The sequence below is a fragment of the Ranitomeya variabilis genome, chromosome 1 (genome assembly GCF_051348905.1).
Source record: "Ranitomeya variabilis isolate aRanVar5 chromosome 1, aRanVar5.hap1, whole genome shotgun sequence".
NCBI lineage: Eukaryota > Metazoa > Chordata > Amphibia > Anura > Dendrobatidae > Ranitomeya > Ranitomeya variabilis.
The window spans coordinates 261926945-261948293 of NC_135232.1; the positions used below are offsets into that span (position 1 = coordinate 261926945).

General features: G+C 44.0%; 1 long non-coding RNA gene across 4 annotated transcripts in view; it reads left to right on the top strand.

The window, feature by feature from the left end:
• LOC143813715 (uncharacterized) overlaps positions 1-9298 on the top strand; it is a 92336-nt gene extending 83038 nt beyond the window's left edge. For all 4 annotated transcript variants that reach the window (XR_013223616.1, XR_013223617.1, XR_013223614.1 and 1 more), the window contains exons 3-4: positions 8409-8607; positions 8693-9298. This is a non-coding gene — a long non-coding RNA (uncharacterized LOC143813715). The remainder of the gene's footprint in view (positions 1-8408; positions 8608-8692) is intronic.
• Positions 9299-21349: the final 12051 nt, after the last annotated feature.

Genomic DNA, 21349 nt, shown 5'->3' on the forward strand with positions numbered 1-21349 from the left:
CGGCTTGCTGTGAGCGCCACCCTGTGGGCGGCGCTCATAGCAATGCTACAATTCTACTACATAGGAGTGATCTGAGCTACATAGGAGTGATATGAAAAAAAAAAATATAAAAGTTCAAATCACCTCCCTTTTGCCCCATTCAAAGCAATAAAAAAAAATCAAACATACACATATTTGGTATCGCCGCATTCAGAATCACCCGATCTATCATTAAAAAAAAGAATTAACCTGATCGCTAAACGGCGTAGCAAGAAAAAAATTAAAAACGCCAGAATTACTTTTTTGGTCGCCGCGGTATTGCATTAAAATGCAATAATGAGCGATCAAAAGAACATATCTGCACCAAAATGGTATCATTAAAAATGTAAGCTCGGCGCGCAAAAAATAAGCCATCAGTCGACTCAAGATCCCAAAAAAATGGAGACGCTACAGGTCTCGGAAAATTGACCAATTTTTTTTTTTTTTTTTTTTTTTTTTTTAAGCAAAGTTTGGAATTTTTTTTCACCACTTAGATAAAAAATAACCTAGCCATGTTTGGTGTCTATGAACTCGTAATGACCTGGAGAATCATAATGGCAGGTCAGTTTTGGCATTTAGTGAACCTAGCAAAAAAGCCAAACAAAAAACCAGTGTGGGATTGCACTTTTTTTGCAATTTCACCGCACTTGGAATTTTTTCCCCGTTTTCTAGTACACGACATGGTAAAACCAATGGTGCCGTTCAAAAGTACAACTCGTCCAGCAAAAAATAAGCCCTCACATGGCCATATTGACGGAAAAATAAAAAAGTTATGGCTCTGGGAAGGAGGGGAGCGAAAAACTAAAGCACAAAACTGAAAAAAGCTCCGGGGGTTAAGCGGTTAAAACAACAGTTACTGATTGGAAACTGACGCAATTACGGTACGGTAACTTGTTTTAATGGACATATGTCTCTTGTTTTGTCAAAGCAACGAGATCTTCTGAGTACAAGATTCGGCCATGCAAGGTTGTTGGAAACTGTACCACGTAGCAGAAGTCTGGATGCGGCTTTTGACAGAAAATTGGGTTTATTTAAAGATAGTCTAGGGAGAGTTTTCTATATTCTTTTTAAAGAGAGATCGTTAGAAAAGCATTCTGATAAGGCTGCCTCTACTTTTCTTAAATCAGGTAGCCACATACCGGTGACAAGTACACATTAAGGAAAGAGGTTTAGTAAAATGAGGAACCCCAGCTGGTTAAAAAGTTTGAAGATGATGGAGGTAATGTGATGAAGGCCAGGTGGGTGGATAAGTAAAGAAGATATATGCAGCAGTTTTATCCTTTGTTGATGGATCGGACAGTAAAGTGGAGGAGAGAATATGTAGGAACTGAGCAATATTGCTGCCAGGAGAATGGACAGGATGTCCTGACAGATGTTATCTAAGTAGGAGGCAAGGTCATTGGTACTGAGATTTGTAACTAATCTCTGTATTATGGGACCATGAAGGGAGCTGAAAGGTTTAAAGAGGCACTTGATATTGGTTGTAGGAGAGACTATTAAAGGGAATATGTCAGCAGGACATTAAGCCCAAACTATTTATATGTGAATGTGGCTCTTTGAAAGACAAATCCAGCAATAGCTTTACATGGCCACTCCGTTCCTCCGCTATTGGGAAATAAGTGCTTGAATGGGGCTGAAGGAATATGGTTGATCTGAAGCCTCTGTCACTACAGCTCTATTTCCTGCCTAACGCCGCCTCCTCCTGCTTAACTGACGGCCTCTATGCTGTCGTTTCAGGCAAAGGAGCCAAGTCAAGCAGGAGTTGGCAGCACTAGATGTGGAGTGACAGAGGCTTCAAATCTACAGCTTCCTTTACATTCAGTATCAATTCAAGCATTAATAATAATAATAATAATAATAATCTTTATTTATATAGCGCCAACATATTCCGCAGCGCTTTACAGTTTAACAGTTTCAAACACAACAGTCATAGGTAACAATGTTAACAATACAGTAATACAGCAGAATAAAACAAAATAAGACGACCCTGCTCGTGAGAGCTTACAATCTACAATGAGGTGGGGAGATACAAAGTACAGGTGTGTATTTACAATGATGTATTTACAATGATGGTCCAGCCATCTTCAGGGGGTGGGGGGTAGATGGAGATAGCGAATGGGCTACACACACACAAACATAAAAGGAGTTTGATTAGTGAAGGTGATAGGCCGCTCTGAACAAATGTGTTTTGAGCGAGCGCCTAAAACTATGCAAGTTGTGGCTGGTCCTAATATCTTGGGGTAGAGCATTCCAGAGGATTGGCGCAGCATGGGAGAAGTCTTGGAGTCGGGAGTGGGAGGTACGGATTAGTGCAGAGGTTAGTCGAAAGTCGTTTGCAGAGCGCAGCGGTCGGTTAGGCCGATAGACAGAAATGAGGGAGGAGATGTAAGGGGGTGACGCACTGTGGAGAGCTTTGTGGGTGAGAACAAGTACTTTGAATTGTATTCTGAAATGAATGGGCAGCCAGTGTAATGACTGGCGAAGAGCGGACACGTCCGAGTAACGATTAGCCAAATGGACAACCCTGGCTGCTGCATTAAGGATAGACTGGAGAGGGGAAAGTCGCGTGAGGGGGAGGCCAATTAATAGAGCATTACAGTAGTCCAGACGGGAGTGGATTAGGGCGACAGTGAGAGTTTTTGTTGTCTCCATGGTGAGAAAAGGGCGGATTCTAGAGATGTTCTTTAGGTGTAAGCGGCACGAGCGGGCAAGAGATTGTATGTGGGAGGTGAAGGAGAGATCGGAGTCAAACATAACACCCAAACAGCGTGCCTGCTGCCGGGGTGTTATTATGGTGCCACCCACGGAGAGAGAAATGTCAGATTTAGGGAGGTTAGTATAAGGCGGGAGCAGAAGTAGTTCAGTTTTGGAGAGGTTGAGTTTCAGATAGAGAGCGGACAAGATGTTGGAAACTGCGGACAGGCAGTCAGTAGCGTTCTGTAGTACAGCGGAGGTAAGGTCAGGGGATGACGTGTATAGTTGTGTGTCATCAGCATAAAGATGGTACTGAAAGCCAAATCTGCTGATGGTCTGCCCAATTGAGGCCGTGTAGAGGGAGAAGAGAAGGGGGCCAAGGACTGAGCCCTGAGGTACCCCGACAGTGAGAGGAAGAGGAGATGAAGTGGAGCCGGAAAACAGAACACTGAAGGAGCGTTCAGAAAGATAGGAAGAGAACCAGGAGAGAGCAGTGTCCTTAATGCCTAGTGACTGGAGCCTAGAGAGTAGGAGAGGGTGGTCAACAGTGTCGAAAGCTGCAGAAAGATCGAGGAGAATGAGCAGAGAGTGGTCACCGTTACATTTTGCTGTCAGAAGGTCATTGGTCACCTTGATGAGTGCAGTTTCTGTTGAATGTAGGGGGCGGAACCCGGACTGTGAAGGGTCTAGGAGGGAGGGAGTGAGTGGAGAGGTAACGGGTAAGACGGGAGTAGACTAGGCGCTCCAGGAGTTTTGAGATGAATGGGAGATTGGAGACCGGTCTGTAGTTGTTTGTGCATGATGGGTCAAGGGTGGGTTTTTTTAGTAATGGAGTAATGATAGAGTGTTTGAAGGAGGAGGGAAAAATGCCGGAGGAAAGTGAGAGATTAAAAATTGTAGTTAGGGGAGTTGTGACGACTGGAGAGAGAGACTGGAGGAGGTGTGAGGGAATGGGGTCAGTGGTGCATGTAGTCGGACGAGAAGAGGAGAGGAGCTTGGAGACTTCTTCTTCTGTGATGGGATCGAAAGTGGAGAGTGAGCCAGGGGAGATGCAGGGAGGAATGGGAGTCATTGCACTTGGTGTCTGGGAGCGGATTTCCTGACGGATATTGTCTATTTTCTCTATAAAGTGGGAGGCCAGGTCATCAGCACAAATGTCTGTGATAGGGTCTTGTGCTTTTGGCCTGAGGAGGGAGTGGAAGGTGTTAAAAAGTTTCTTGGGGTTGTTGGATAGTGAGGAGATCAGGGTGGTGTAGTAGGACTGTTTGGCGAGGTGAAGGGCAGAGTTATAGGTCCTTAGTATAAATTTGAAGTGGATGAAGTCTTCTGGTGTGCGTGTTTTCCTCCATAAACGTTCAGCACACCTAGAACATCGCTGGAGAAATCGGGTTTGCGATGTGAGCCAGGGCTGTTTCACTCTGTGTTTGGAGGTTCTGAGGGTGAGGGGAGCTACTTGGTCAAGGGTACTTCTAAGAGTGTCATTGTAGTGATGTATAGCCGGATCAGGACAGGAAAAAGAGGAGATTGGGGACAGTGATGAGTGTAAGGAGTCTGAAAGTGTATGAGGGTTAATGCCTTGTAGATTTCTGAATGTGTGGTAGGTAGGAGAGTGCTGGGGTGGGCGAGGAGTTGTGAGTGTGAAGGATAGAATGTTGTGGTCAGAGAGGGGAAGCGGTGAGTTATCTAGGCAAGAGATTGAACAGAGCCGGACAAAGACCAGGTCCAGGGTGTTACTGTCTTTGTGTGTTTCAGAGGTTGAGAGCTGTGAGAGGCCTAGGGAAGTGGTTAGTGATAGAAGCTGGGATGCAGATGTGGAGGTGGGGCTGTTAATGGGAATGTTGAAGTCTCCCAGGATAAGGGTTGGTAGTTCTGAGGACATGAAGTGTGGCAGCCAGTCAGAGAAATGGTCCAGGAAGTGGGTGGGTGAGCCTGGGGGCCGGTATATGACCGCTACTCTGAGGGAGAGGGGACGGAAGAGCCTGATGGTGTGGACCTCAAAAGAAGGGAATGAGAGTGATGAAACTGGGGGTATAACCTGGAACGTGCATTGTGGCGACAGGACAGGCATTGATCTTTCAGTAACGATGGAATGGACTGATCATGTAATAGTATTTCTGAACTTGTCTTTGATGTAGCTACATCCAGATATAAATAGTTTGGGGTGTTCGAATTCCATCTGACAGATTCCCTTTAAAGATTACTGATGTCTTGTGGTAATGCATTATAATGTAAACATTATTGGATACAAGGATGGAATGTGTGTGAAAATTTGACAATAGATTGGTGTAAAAGTTTTGCTTTTATATCTTTAAGAAATTGTCAGATCTTGACAAATTTTTTGCTAGCTAATCGCGGTGATCCCCTTAGGTCAGCTTTCGTCTGCAGGGGAACACTGTAGCCAATGCTTACTTTCACTGTGAAGGTCTCATTCAGATTCTCAAATTTTACCTGACCGTATTCTGGGCATCGGCGCCCCTCACAGATCTGCTGCTTTGGTTTATCTTGTATACCTGTAAAATGTCTTTGCCTACATTATAATGATCGGATACAAGCTACAAATCTCTCATGTTATAGGAATGATGCCAAATATTGTCTTAGGGTAAATCATGTCTGTGTTTGTGAATTCCTCTCTTTCTCATATGTCATACTTCATTCCACCACGGCCGGAGTTTTATCCTTAAAAATGCCTGCTTTGACATCTTAAATCATGGTGCATTAAGTAGCTTTCTGCAGTGGACAGTCTGCTGAAAGTCAAGAGTTCTCAGATAAGCCCCATCCATTCATCAGTTTTGTATTTGCTCTATGACAACCATCATTATTGCACTCTTGATACTGTAGGATACATTCTTATTAGTTCTTTATCACTTACTATATACTGTGGTCTGCATTATGTACCCCCACCATCCTCACATGTGCTCTGCAGCCTCAAGGGTTTCATAAAACATAGAAAACATTGTCAGAATAGTGAACTTGCTTATGTTATTTAAATGATGTACTGCATCCCCCTACAGTTGCATGAAAAGAAAATTCATAGCCCCAAGGAAGACCTCAAAATAAATCGAGACGTCAAACTAGACACTAAACATCAGATCCCAAAATATTATTTAGACCCTACACCATAGCCTAACAGTTATTGAGGTCCTAAAATTAATTAAGATGCCAGAACATAGTCCAAAATTATAAAAGACCCCATAACCCTTCCTGACCAATCCTTATATATTATTTCTAAACACTTTTTTTCGGTGATTACTTTGTATCTCCGTTCCTACTGCACCCACACACACAAATGATACACCATTTGAAAGGTAAACTTGCCCCCTTCAGCAAGAAAATAGCCAAACAAACCACACATCCATGATGTGATCACAAAATACAGTTTAAACATTAATTTTCATAAACCTGCAGTAAGGAAAAATTGATCTGCAGGTAGCACCACACTAGCCAAAAGCACACTACCACAAAGCTGCTTACAGACATCACAAACAAATCCTAACATTTGCCCTGGGGGCTTTCCAGCTTGCCAAACTCCTTGCCCAGCCAATTTCAGGCACATTGGAGGATTGCACACTTCACTGCAGGTAAGTCACATATGCAAACACATTTGTAAACATGCACTGGCTATTCAATTGCACACTTGCTCCGTTTATACTCCACCGACACAAATTACCTGCAGGTGGCATTTGCCTTGGGGACTTTCCAGCTTGCCAAAGTGCTTGCCCAGCCTATTTCAGGCAAATTTGAGGACTGCACACTTCACTGCAGGTGAGTCACATATGCCAACACATTTGTAAACATGCACTGCTTTTTCAGTGATTACTTCGCCCCACACACACAAATAATACACAATTTGAAAGGTAAACTTGCTCCCTTCAGCAAGAAAAGACACAAACAAACCACACATTCATGATTTGATCAATACATACAGTTTAAACATTCATTTTCAGAAACCTGCAGAAAAAAGTAATAACCTGCAGGTGGCACCACAACCTCAAGTTGCTCCGTTTATACTCCACTGACACACACAAATGATACACCATTTCAAAGGTCAAATTACCTGCAGGTGGCATTTGCCTTGGGGTCTTTCCAGCTTGCCGAAGTGCTTGCCCAGCCTATTTCAGGCATATTCGAGGATTGTTCACTTCACTGCAGGTGAGTCACATATGCAAACACATTTGTAAACATGCACTGCTTTTTGAGTGATTACTTCGCCCCACACACACAAATGGTGAGTCACATATGCAAACACATTTGTAAACATGCACTGCTTTTTCGGTGATTACTTTGCCCCACACACACAAATAATACACCATTTGAAAGGTAAACTTGCCCTCTTCAGCAAGAAAAGACACAAACAAACTACACATTCACGATTCGATCAATAAATACAGTTTAAACATTCATTTTCAGAAACCTGCAGAAAAAAACAATAACCTGCAGGTGGCACCACAATCTCAAGACTTTTTTTAGCCTCTACTTATCAAACCAATTTATTGTATTACCAAACGACATATATAAATACCTCTCTGTGTTCATCATCTCATTAAATACATTAAGATTTTACGAGCTTGATTTTCCTGAAATTACCTGCGCCCCCGACAACCAATGTGCGAAAATTTCACACGGGCCAACTAGTAAATTCATAACTCAAAAAAAATCTGACCCAGAACAGACCCATGTATTCCTTGGACAGCATTAGCAGATATTTAATATGAAATTTTTACTATCCTCATTGGATTGATCTTGCGGACCTGTTTGTATGTTGGCGGTTGTTTACATGTTATTTTGTATACTAAGAAGAGCAGAAAGTAGCTATACATACAGTATATAAGAATCCAGTACGTATCACACCACTAGTTTGCTGTCAAGTAATGGAAATAAAATAAAGCCATAATTTATAATTTGTTTAGTCACTGAGTCCTTATACACACAGACCACTTAAAAGAAACTTGCCATGTGAAAAAAAACGCTATTGACCTGCAGATACGGGAATAATCTGCAGGTTAATAGTATTCCGAACCTGCCCGGTGCCTGCACTTAGAGCCCTGCTCCGGGAGTAAATTAATTTTATTCCTTCAGCGCTCGGCGTTCAGTCACAGGGGCAGCGCCGGCATGTTTTCAGTCACTGCTCAGTTCATAGTGGCAGCTATAACCGCACAGCCTGCAGTGACTGACAGCTCTAATGCCGACCCTGCTGTCAGTCACTGCAGGGTGCGCGATTTCAGCCGCTGCTATTTATACACAGAGCTGTGACTGAAACTGCACCACCCCTTTGACTGAACGCTGAACACTGCCGGGGGAAAAAGGTAATTTCCTCCTGGCAGCAGGGCTCTTGGTGCAGGACACTATTAACCTGCAGGTTAATAGCTTTTTTGTCAGTGACTGGTTCCCTTTAACTGTAAAATTACTAGTATCTCACCATGCTTTTTTAATCATGTAAGTGGACTAGCAAATATGAAGATGCAGAACATTTCTTATTCCAGATCCTGTTTTAATTTTATATATTTTTAGTTTATTTTACTATTATATACAACATTGCATGAGGTTTGATCTTTTACAAAGGGAAATATTTTGTTAGCATTTATTGCAATCAGGAAATGTGGGCACACAGAGTTTCTATCCCTGATTTTTCATTTATTCCTCCTTTGTGCTCCAGTTTCTGCTTTCTGTTCCAGCTAAATATTTTTTTTTCCAAACAGTATTTTCCTCCTTGTGCCTGCTATACTCATGAGTTAAAGGAGACCTCTTGTTTTCTTCATGTGTCTCTACGGAACAAGAAATATTGGCAAAGCATCCTATTTGCTGTAACATTTTATGTGGAATCCTGTAAGCATAGCAAATTGTCTACATCATCATTGTTTATCACAAGGAGATGCCGTCCAAGGACACCACAAGCCGGTACCGCATCTTCTACTGATCTCCCACTTGTAGGAATGTGCCTATGAAGTATCACTGACAACTATTCTTTTTTTTTGTTTCTCAGTTCTACAGAAAAGGAAACGGCAATGTTTCATGGCACCTGGAAACAAGTTATCTATACTCATCAAGGATAGGGTAATTAAACCGAACTATAAAGTCGTTTTAAAAACAAGTTCTACATCTTAACCTCTTCCTTCCTGGTTGAGCCCAATTCCTGTCTTTAGTACATTTTGTAAGAAAAGAAAATGAGTGAAGTGTGTTATTTATCTAGCACTGCCAAATCACCGGCGTAACTATGCCAATCATTCCTACAATGTATGCCAGATAGGAGAAGCCTTTCCATGGAATCTTAGGAGTCACAGGGCCCTGATGGGGTTAGCGCTGACTGCTAATGGTGTTTTAGTCCCATGAAAGAAATTCTAAGACTCAGATAAAATGTGTGAAATTCTCTCAGATCAGACGCTTATCTATTAGTTGTCATTGACTCTGCTATGTGTGAAGGGACAAAGAAAAGGTTTTCTGATAAAACAACATGCATTTCCCTCATAAGCGGCCTTCTTACACTAATAAATGCTATAAATACATGATTGGATTTTTATAGAAGTTTCCTGACTCCATTGCTCATTTGTTATTGATAACACTTTGAGCCGTGCTAGAATTCTTAAAGAGGTTGGACACCACTTAATTGATGGCCTATCCATAGGATAGGTCATCAATATCTGATTGGTGGGGCGAAAGTGCACAATCCTACACCTTGGCCGATCAGATGTTATGGGCGCAGACTGGAAGTTCTCAGATGCTGCCTGAACATATCAGCTTTGTCAAAACTACATTGGCCGAGACTGGGGACTACAGGTCCATAATTTTTTTTATATGAATGGGCGCTGGATCTGCATTACTTGGCCACAGACACTATAGAAATGATGGAGCTCCTATGTTCAGACAGCATTTGAGAACTGATTTGCAGGGGTGCCAGGTGTCACAACCCAGCTGATCAGATATTTATGGCCTATCCCATGGATAGGACATCAATAACAAAGTAGTGGCCAGCCCCTTTAATTGGAATACAAACAAGCTGCTTTCTATGCCCTGGTGTCAGGACACAGCTGTCGGGTAACCTGGGATCAGGGGCTCCTTCCCTATCCCTAATACTATCCCCAGCATACTTCAGATGGCGAAGATACCGAGGCCTCCATCCTTGCCTTATATACTGTTAGCATTCCATCTGTTCTCTTCCCCTACCCATGAAAGAGAAGATGCTACTGTGCACTGTAGTACACCAACCTGACAAACAAGGCAACACAAACAAGGGTTAACAGAAAACTCTAGGTATACAAAATATTCACTCATATATAACAGAGGAATGCACTGGGGTGTGGAGGTAGGGGAATAAACCAAAATAGAGAAGGATAAGTAATTACCACACATACAAACCAAGCAACAGTCACTAATAACTCCTTCAACTCTTCTTCTCATACCAACTCCTCTCCCTCCGTTAGCCATGCAGCAGTAAAGCTAGTTCTGACAAGGATTAGTAACAGAGCCCAGATTATAAAGGGAAAAGGAGTGGCTAACCGAGCACGGCTGTGAGCACAGGGAATTTCAACATGGCCGATTAACCTCTGTTCTGCCAGAAGAAATAAACACATTTAAAATGAAGGAGAAGTGCTTCTTCTCAGCGCTGGAGTAGGAGCAATCAGACTCTGCAGTCTTCTTGCTCCATGCTGTCACGGTAACCCTGTGACACCTGGTATGGCAGACAGCATTTAGGTTCAGAGAGATTTTGTTCAAAAATTAAGAACATCTAATGATATAGAACATATAACAATTTCTTACCTCCAGGAAATCCCAATGGTCTCTTATTTATTTTGAGGTCTTCCTTGGGGCTAACAGTATTACCTCCATAATCAAAGGTGTACTAAATGCCTCATTTCAAAGAAGCTTTCATTGTACTGTAGCTTCATTCATTGTGTATGGCACTAAGATAGCTGACCACTGTTCTTGGCTATATGTCACTCCAATAGACTTTAAATTGAATGGTAGCATGCTTGTGCTTGTTCGACCATTGCTCCATTAATATGAGGGACTCCGGATCCCCAGCGGCAGGATTCCTCTAGTGATCCGCAAATTATCACCTAACCTGTAAATAGGAGATTAGTTCTTGGAACAACCCCTGTAAGTAACATATAAATTAAAAGTTACTTTGTGTTTCCTTTTGTAATCCTTTTAATATTTGTGTTTGCTTTTAGCAGACAAAAAAGTATGCTTCTTTACTGTGTCCAAACTTTTTCAGTATTGGATCTACTTTTTATGGAGCCCAAATTAGAGGATCCCCTGAGGAACTAAGAATAGGCACAAGAGGCATACTAAAGGAAAATTGGATAGAAGACAAGCCCAGTACTCCAAAGTTCTAGTTATTTTATTTATTTATTTTACTCACTTATATAGCACCATTAATTCCACAGCGCTTTACAGACATTATCAGCACTGTCCCCATTGGGGCTCACAATCTAGATTCCCTATCAGTATGTCTTTATAATGTGGGAGGAAACCAGAGAACCCGGAGGAAACCCATGCCAAAGCAGATAACCCAGGCTAACTCATAGCAAATGTTTTCCTTGATTGGATTTGCACCCAGGACCCCAGCGCTAATTACTGAGCCACCGTGATGGATCAACACACAAATATCCAAACTGTCACATTTCAGTCATAATTCCTGCATCTAGTTAAACCAGATTGTTCTGTGTACAAAATAATGCCTTTTGAATATTGTTTTAAAGTGCAAAGATGTAAAAACTTTCCCAACTATCCAGATGTCTGAGAACAGGATAGGGGACATAACTGTAGGGGCTAATTAAGGGATGTCTTTACTGTTGTGATGTATTTTATTTTTGAGGATACTGTTTTCAATGGGCCTGTTACTGTGCAGGGTAGCACTATGTCGCTTTTATCCTTCATCTGGTAAAGTGTAGAAGTCAGGGAAAAAGTGAGGAATGTACTCTAGAAGTGATCAGCTATAGTCCTGCCTGGAAGAAGTGATGGCAGTCTGAGCTGGATGAAGAAGTAAAGTGAAGCTGAATCACTTCAACTACAGACGTGACTGGTAAGTTAGTGTATTACCTATACACTTACACTATATAGTATATGCCGAGCTCCTGTGTATAATGTCACTGGTGATCCCGGTATTATCTGTACATTATACACTCAGTATTTGCAGCTATTTTATTACCCATACGAAACAATGAGTAAATGCAAAAACGCAGGTATCAGGTTTTGCTACGGTTTTGGTACAAAAACCTTAAGGAAGTTTCGTCATAATTTTTTTGGGGGCACTAAACTTTATGAGCATGCACAAGAAGTAACCAAAAATGCAGCAAAATCTGATTTTTGTAGCAGCTTCTTAGAGCAGTTTTGCTGCAGAAAACAAAAAATTGGCCAAGGAGTAAAGGGCACTTCTAACAAATACAAAAACCTACAAAGAACGGGAAGGCTACCGCCCAGAACTAGAATCAAATAATGTTTATTAAATGACAATTCCAATACATATATATAAGATGGAGAAGGTGTACGTCACACAAGCGTCCCAGCAAATAATCACAACAAATGTTATATGTGTGCCAGAAATCCAGAAAGATTATATGGACTGATAGATAGTAGTAAGTGCTGCTACATAGTAATTAGATAGTAAAAAGATATTGATCAATTAACTATTGTATGGCCACATAAAAATAGGTGGCAGACGTTACAAACACACTGTAAGAATACTAATATGTAGCAATTCACAATTTAAATTTTAAAGGGAACCTGAAACCAGGTTTGACCGATATGGGATAAGACCACCACCTTTCAGGCCTGATATACAGTATTCTATAATGCTGTATATATGACCAACCTGCAAGACAAGAAAAAGACATTTTACTATACTCTGCTGGGCGGTCCGGTCCGAGGGTTGTCGCTGATCATGGTCAGCTTCACTGTTTTGATCTACTGCACCGTGGATGTCTGCTACATGATTTAGCTTGCATGTTGAGAAGGAAGCATTTAAACAACTAAGAGACAAATGTACATATGAGAAATTATCTTTTTCTACTGTCACTGCCTTCTCTGCTCAGCTGCCCTCTATTCTCGATGAGGCATTAGAACGGTATTATCACTAAATAAGTGTTTGAGGGCCTCATTGCTAAATAATCTAAAATTCCAACCTTTTTCTTGCTTCCCAAGATCCACAAAGATCCCGTTGACACTCCCGGCCGTCCGATACTGTCAGGTAATGAAGGATTATGTGACCCCTTGTGTAAGTTTATTGACTATTACTTAAAACCATTAGACTAGATTTTGCCGTCATATGTTTAGGACATTGCCAATGTACTAAGGAGGGTCAATGGGATCTTTGTGGAGTCTGATAAATTATTGGTCACTGGTGATATAGAGTCCCTCTATACTTGTATCGACCATGAAGATGGTCTCAATGCTGTCCGCTTCTACCTGGGGACTGCTGAGGCAGCCTTATTTGTGGGTTGGCACTTAAGTTGCTCTGGTTCATCCTTACACACTATTATTTTTGGTTTCAAGGATAATTTTTATTTGCAGAAACGCAGCACTGCCAAGGGTGCCGCCTGTGTGCCCTCATAGGCAAACCTGTTCCTGAGATTCTGGGAGTGTGGTTTGTTTTAGGATGAGGGAGCGCAGGCCGCAAACCATGTGCAGTGGTGGATTAGGAATATTGATGATTTACTAATTTTTTGGCAAGGTACAACAAACGAACTGTAGTACTTCATGTATCAACTCAATCAAAATCGGTTTAACATCAAATTAACTTTCAGCTACAACACTCAAATGATAAACTTTATTGATATTACTCTTGAGGTGATGAACAGCAGTGTCTAATAACAGATGTATACAGTAAAACAATGTCAGTGAACGCGCTATTACTCGCTGACTCCGCACATAACCACTCTACTGTTAGGGCTGTCCCGGTTGGTCAATTCCGTAGGATGAAGGGAATATGCTCATCTGGTATGAAGTTTGAACATCAAGCCAGGGATCTATGATCTAGATTTGCCGACAGGGGCTATAGTAAACGATGTATCAAACGGGCATATAAAAGAGCTAACACTAAGCAGGATGATTTTCACAGACAATCGAGATTCAACTCCATCTATAACAGGAATTGGGTGGCTATTAGAAATGTTCTTGAAAAACACTAATCCGTGCTGTTGACTGAGCCATCTTTACAGTCACATCTTTCAGCATTCCCCCTAATGATACCAAAACGTTGCAAAAATCTTAATCCCTTCAAGTCGCGGCCCTTTTTCGTTTTTGCGTTTTCGTTTTTCACTTCCCTCCTTCCCAGAGCCATAACTTTTTTATTTTTCCGTCAATATGGTCATGTGAGGGCTTATTTTTTGCGGGACAAGTTGTACTTTTGAACGACACCATTGGTTTTACCATGTCTTTTACTAGAAAACGGGAAAAAAATTCCAAGTGCTGGGAAATTGCAAAAAAAGTGCAATCCCACACTTGTTTTTTGTTTGGCTTTTTTGCTAGGTTCACTAAATGCTAAAACTAACCTACCATTATGATTCTCCAGGTCATTATGAGTTCATAGACACCTAACATGACTAGGTTATTTTTTATCCAAGTGGTGAAAAAAATTCAAAACTTTGCTTAAAAAAAAAAAAAAAAGTGCCATTTTCCGATACCTGAAGCGTCTCCATTTTTCGTGATCTGGGGTCAGGTGAGGGCTTATTTTTTGTGTGCCGAGCTGATGTTTTTAATGATACCATTTCGGTGCAGATACGTTCTTTTGATCGCCCGTTGTTGCATTTAAATGCAATGTCGCGGCGACCAAAAAAAAGTAATTCTGGCGTTTCGGATTTTTTTCTCGCTACGCTATATAGCGATCAGGTTATTGCTTTTTTTTATTGATAGATCGGGCGATTCTGAACGCGGCGATACCAAATACGTGTAGGTTTGATTTTTTTTTTATTGTTTTATTTAGGATGGGGCGAAAGGGGGGTGATTCAAACTTTTAGATTTTTTATATTTTTTTCATATTTTTAAAAACATTTTTTTTTACTTGTGCCATGCTTCAATAGCCTCCATGGGAGGCTAGAAGCTGGCATAGCCTGATCGGCTCTGCTACATAGCAGCGATCTGATGATTGCTGCTATGTAGCTGAAATGTAGGTGTGCTGTGAGCACCAACCACAGGGGGGGCGCTCACAGCAGGCCGGCATCAGTAACCATAGAGGTCTCAAGGACCTCTAAGGTTACCATCCTGATGCATCGCCGACCCCCGATCATGTGACGGGGGTCGGCGATGAGGTCATTTCCTGCCGCCCGGCCGGAAGCGGTAGTTAAATGCCGCTGTCTGCGTTTGACAGCGGCATTTAACAGGTTAATAGCGGCGGGTGAATAGCGATTTCACCCGCCGCTATTGCGCGCACATGTCAGCTGTACAAAACAGCTGACATGTCACGACTTTGATGTGGGCTCACCGCCGGAGCGCACATCAAAGGGGGAGACACGGCATGCGCCGTACTATTACTGCGCATGTCTTTAAAGGGTTAAAGACATCTCGGTTAAGAGTCACTATATTCCATCTAAAACAAACCCCTTTGGATCCAGGGGTCCAACCAATGGATGCTTCCCGTGCAGCCATTTTTTGGCCTTCACCAATGTCTCTAGCAGTACCATATTTATATATGCCTCTGGTGATCATCAGTGCACAATCACTACATTTCATGTGGCAGTATGTCATCTACTACGCAATGTGTGGTTGCAGCAAAATATATGTAGGACTTACATTCAGGGAAATGTGTGTAAGGATCAGAGAATATATAAGAGACATTGGTGCAGCAAGGACAGTGGCCGACTCGACAACATCAAAAACGCTGCCACGGAACTTTAAATTATATCATAATTATAATCCAAAAGTTTTATAGTACGTGGGATCGATATAGTCCACGGTGGTATACACGGCAGAAATCTTAAAAAAAAAACTTGGCCAAAAAAGAGATTAAATGGATTTTTCATTCTTTTCCTGTTTGTTTTTTTCCTTCCACGGTTGGTATAGAGCTGTACCCATCTCTACATCAGTACAACTCGCGATTGAGCATTGTAATATATATGGATCTGAATGCTGTTCATCATGCAACATAACACCGTGGAACACTGAATATATGAATATATTTGTGCCTTTTCACAGATGACAGTTATATGTTTATGTTTGATTATTGTTTTATAAAAATTCTGTGCCTAATTCATGTTCCATAGTGTAGCAGCTCTACTGCGCATGTGCGCACTCTGCCATCGTGTGCCCCCGCTCTGTCCCCGGCATCAGTAGGGTGTCCACGCATCTCTTGGAGACATGGGATTCCTCCTGTCTCCCTGAGATTCGCGTTCCCTCGTGATGACTTGGGGTGGTGCAGTTGGCGCTTACAGCCGAGCGCGCCCGCACCATTATGCCAGGCTGTGATTGATTGAAATCGACCATGTTACTGCAGGTAGTGGTTTGTAAATAACTAGTGAAAGATTCCATTTCTTATATGTCACCACCACCACCACCACATTTTAAAAAAGACATTGAAAAACTGGAGCAAGTTCAGAGAAGAACTACCAGGATGGTGAGCGGACTGCAAAGTATGTCCTACAAGGAACGGTTAAAAGATCTGGGAATGTTTAGCTTACAAAAAAGAAGGCTAAAGCTACATCCCCACGGTCAATATTAAGCAGCGCTTTGGACGCAGCACATGTCCGCTCCATCCAAAGCACTGCCGGCTTTTGAATGCAGGTGATTCCGCGTGTGTTCATTGAACCGTGCGGAATCACCGCGCCCAATACATTGGACGAGTGATATCTACCTTGCGGAGGATAAATAGACATGCTGCGGTCTGGAAAGAAGCGCTGCATGTCCCTCTCCGTATTGAAACCGGAGGTTTCGTGAAATCCCATCCACTATGCTGTAACAGCTGACCGCTGCAGGTTGGATGCTGCACAAGTACACAGCGTCCAACCCGCAGCGTTTACTGACCGTGGTAACATACCCTAAGAGGAGACTTAATAGAAGTCTACAAATATCTGAAGGGCTGTCACATTGTAGAAGGGTCATCTTTATTCTCGTTTGCACATGGAAACATAAAGGGAGAAAATATAAATTAGATATTAGAAAAAACTTCTTGACAGTGAGGGCGATCTCAGTCTGCCACGAGAGGTGGTGAGTTCTCCTTCAATGGAAGTGTTCAAACAGAAGCTGGACAGACATCTGTCTGGGATAGTTCAGTGAATCCTGCAGTGAGCAGGAGATTGGACACAATGACCCTGGAGGTCCCTTCCAACTCTAACATTCTATGATTCAATTTTATCTATATGTTTCTCTGTGTATATTTTCTACCTAATAAAACAACTGATATATTTCTGACTAGTGTTGAGCATTCCGATACCGCAAGTATCGGGTATCGGCCGATACTAGCGGTATCGGAATTCCGATACCGGGATTCCGATACTTGGCGCGTATCGGATACCGGAATCGGAAGTTCAATGATTCAAAATTCAGAAATTCAGCCAATGAGAAAGATTCCAAGTGTGGGCACATCCTGTTTAGCATGGAGGGCATGAAACTACTGGCAAGGCTGTGATTGGCTGCTGAAATGATGTCATGATGCAGTTTAAAAGTCGCTGGCGCCATTTTGCGATCACTCTGCTGTGAATTCAGTTAGTGACAGGACGCTGTTTGCTGACTGAGGGACAGTTTAGAGATAGCGATTTGCTTCTTTGTGCTTTCCAAAGGCTAATTTAGCAACCGCTGTGTTCACCTACTATTCACCTTCCTTTTGCCTTGTAGCGCTGTTTTCACAGCGATCTGCAAGGTCTCTGTGTGTGTGTGTGTGAGTGCAGCCCACTCTCTAGTCTGAGTGCAGCCACATAGGCCATCCATAGCTGGTTGTATTCAGTTCAGGGAGGGTGGTTCATTGCCTCATACTGTCCTTTTTTTTTTTTTTTTTTTGAAGTAGTGCAGGCTGCTGCACATTTTTTCCAAAAATTCCTATTAGTGTCTTTCCACCCGTCTCCAGCTAATTTGTGGAAAAACACTACATAGGATAAAGTAGAGGAGGGTTTTTGGGCCTTGCAGCGCCGTTTACGGCTGTCTGCACGGTCTCCGTGTGACTGCAGCTCGCCCTGTAGTCTGTGAGCAGCTATAGCCTGGTTGTCTCCAGCTCAGGGTTTTTCACTGCGTCATACCGCCAAATCAATTTTCTTTTTTTTCAAAGTAGTGTAGTCTGCTGCTAATTTATTTTAAAAAATCCTATTAGTGTCTTTCCACCCGTCTCCAGCTAATTTGTGGAAAAACACTAGATAGGATAAAGTAGAGGAGGGTTTTTGGGCCTTGCAGCGCCGTTTACGGCTGTCTGCACGGTCTCCGTGTGACTGCAGCTCGCCCTGTAGTCTGTGAGCAGCCGTAGCCTGGTTGTCTGCAGCTCAGGGTTTTTCACTGCGTCATACCGCCAAATCAATTTTCTTTTTTTTCAAAGTAGTGTAGTCTGCTGCTAATTTATTTTAAAAAATCCTATTAGTGTCTTTCCACCCGTCTCCAGCTAATTTGTGGAAAAACACTAGATAGGATAAAGTAGAGGAGGGTTTTTGGGCCTTGCAGCGCCGTTTACGGCTGTCTGCACGGTCTCCGTGTGATTGCAGCTCTATCCGTTGTCAGTTCAGCCCCAAAAAAATAAATAAATAATAAAGTTCACCAAACACACCAGTTACACCACTTTACATTTGTGTAGGCCACATTAGCTCATATTCAAGTCTAGTCCACACTTTAGAAAATTAGTGTGTCTTATACCTGTTAGGAGGAGTTGCTCAGGAATAAGCACACAAAGCCGTTAGTACTTTTCTGCTTATCTTTATCAGTCAACCAAGATGAAGAAGGCAGTGAGTAAGGCACGTGGGCGTGGGCGTGGGCGCGGAGCAGGGAGGGGACGTGGGGATTCTGTGCCTGCTGCGGGCACCGGTGAGTCATCAGCACCCACTTTCACAAGGGAACAGTCGTTCATACGCAGCTTTGTCGCCGAGCGCCGTACACCGCTGCTGCGTGAAGACCAAATTGAAGCCGTTGTGGGATGGATGGCAGCTAATGCATCAACTTCCATTAGTGCCACATCCTCTCAGACACAGAGCACTGGAGAGCAGCCATCTGTCTCTTCACCACCTGCAAAATTGCCCAGGCAGACAGAGATCCCAGGACAGGAGCAGTCTCTACTTCTGTTCTCTGAATCATCTCTTGGCTTGGAAACAGGGGGCCAGCCAAGCAGCATTGGAGAAATGGAAGAAGAGGCAGGGTGCAGTGATGCCCAACAGCTTTTTCTGTCTTCCTCTGAAGAGGCGGGTGGGCCAGTGGCTCCGGTCACCACCTCGCAGGCCGCATCAGCTGATGATGACACTCAGGTGCCACTTACTGGTGCGTGCTCTGCTGCTGAGACTACCCAGGAGGAGCAGTTGGGGGCAGAGGGTAGTGTAGATGATGAGGTCCTTGACCCATCTTGGCGTCAGGGACAGGAAGGTGGTGGGAGCAGCTCTGAGGAAGAGATTCCCCGTACGGCCCAAAGAGGGAGAGGGAGGGGGAAGACTGCGGATCCTGCAGCCTCCGCTTTGGCACCCGTAAGGAGCATGTCTCTTCCAAAAGTCAAAAGGGGGGCTCCCAAGACTTGCAGTGCCTGGTCCTTTTTTGACACAGTTGCAGATGACATTTGCTATGTCAGATGCAAGGTGTGTCATCAAAAAATCAAAAGAGGTCAAAAAGTCGCCAACCTCAATACCTCCAACATGTGGAAACATGTGCGCAACAGGCACCCGGCGGAGTTAGACAAACACACTGAAGAGCTAGGCCAACCAACAGCGGCAGCTACCACCTCTTCAGCTCGTGTTGCCTCTTCCTCTAGCTCACACGCAGCTGGTTCGGCTTCCTCCCAGGATCGCCGTGGAAGAACCTCTGGCCCTGTTGTCCAGAGACCCGCTGTCATTCCACCCGCAGCACCACTTTCCCAGTCAACCACACACTCCCAGCCCAGTCTACAGCCATCGGTAGTACAGGCATGGGAGAAAAGGCGGCCTTTCTCGTCAAACCACCCACGAGCACAGGCTCTGACTGCAGGCATTGCCAAACTTCTGTCACTGGAAATGCTGTCATTCAGGCTGGTGGAGACTGACAGCTTCCGTGACTTGATGTCATTGGCAGTCCCACAGTACAGTGTGCCCAGCCGCTTTTACTTCAGCAGGCAAGCCGTCCCTGCCCTGCACAAGCATGTGGAGGGACACATAAAACACGCGCTACTGAACGCCGTCAGTAGCAAGGTCCACCTCACCACCGATGCGTGGACCAGTCAACATGGACAGGGGCGATACCTTTCCCTCACTGCCCATTGGGTTAATGTCGTTGAGCCGGGTACAGACCGTGCGAGTGGCGCAGGACGTGTCCTGCCCACTCCAAGGATTGCAGGAATCCATTCTGTACGCATTGACTCCTCCTCTTACACCAGTTCCTCAGAATCATCGCTGCAGGAGCCGTCACAGTCCACCTCCACATGGACCCGTGATGAACGTGTACCTGTTACGACCGACATGAGCACAGCCGTGGCCAAACGTCAACAGGCCGTCTTGAAATTAATTTTTTGGGGGAATCGTAGCCACACAGCGCAGGAGCTCTGGAATGCCATCAAGCAGGAGAGCGATGTGTGGTTTGAGCCAGCGAATCTCCAGCCAGGCATGGTAGTGTGTGATAATGGCCGAAATCTGGTGGCAGCCCTGGGCCTCGGCAACCTCACTCACATCCCATGTCTGGCACATGTGCTCAATTTGGTCGTGCAGAGTTTTTTGAGGGACTATCCGGATCTTGATGCACTGCTGCACAAGGTCCGCCTAGAGTGTGCTCACTTGCGGCGTTCCAGCACGGCAAAAGCGCGCATTGCGGCTCTGCAGCGCCGACACCGCCTGCCGGAACATCGCATCATATGTGACCTACCTACCAGGTGGAATTCCACGTTACATATGTTGGAGCGGTTGTGTGAGCAGCAGCAAGCTGTAATGGAGTACCAGCTGTATCAGGCGCAAAAAAGTCGCAGTCAGCGCCGTACAGACTTCACAACCACAGAGTGGGCCACTATGAAGGATGTCTGCCAGGTTTTGCGTCCCTTTGATTATTCCACGCGGATGGCGAGTGCAGATGATGCACTAGTCAGCATGACTGTCCCCCTTATCTGCCTGCTTGAAAAATCACTGCAAGCGCTAAGGGATGATGTTGTGGAAGAGGTGGAGGATGAGGATTCACCACTTCCATCATCTTCTGGACAGTCAGCGCCACGTGGTTCCTCACAAACGCGTAGGCAGGGGACAGTTTGTGAGGAGGATGAGGAGGAGTCAATGGAGGAGGAAGACATCCGTCCAGAGGAGGGAGTTCCCGAATTGTCCAGTACTCAGTGTGTACAGCGAGGGTGGGGTGATGACGAGCGGGCAGAGATCACGCCTCCAGCTGGGGACAGCGTTTCTTGGGCAGTTGGCAGTCTGCAGCACATGGTGGATTACATGCTGCAGTGCCTGAGAAACGACCGCCGCATCGACCACATTCTCAACATGTCTGATTATTGGGTGTTCACCCTCCTCGATCCTCGCTACCGGGACAACGTAGAAAGCCTCATCACACCGTTGAACCGGGAGCGAAAAATGCG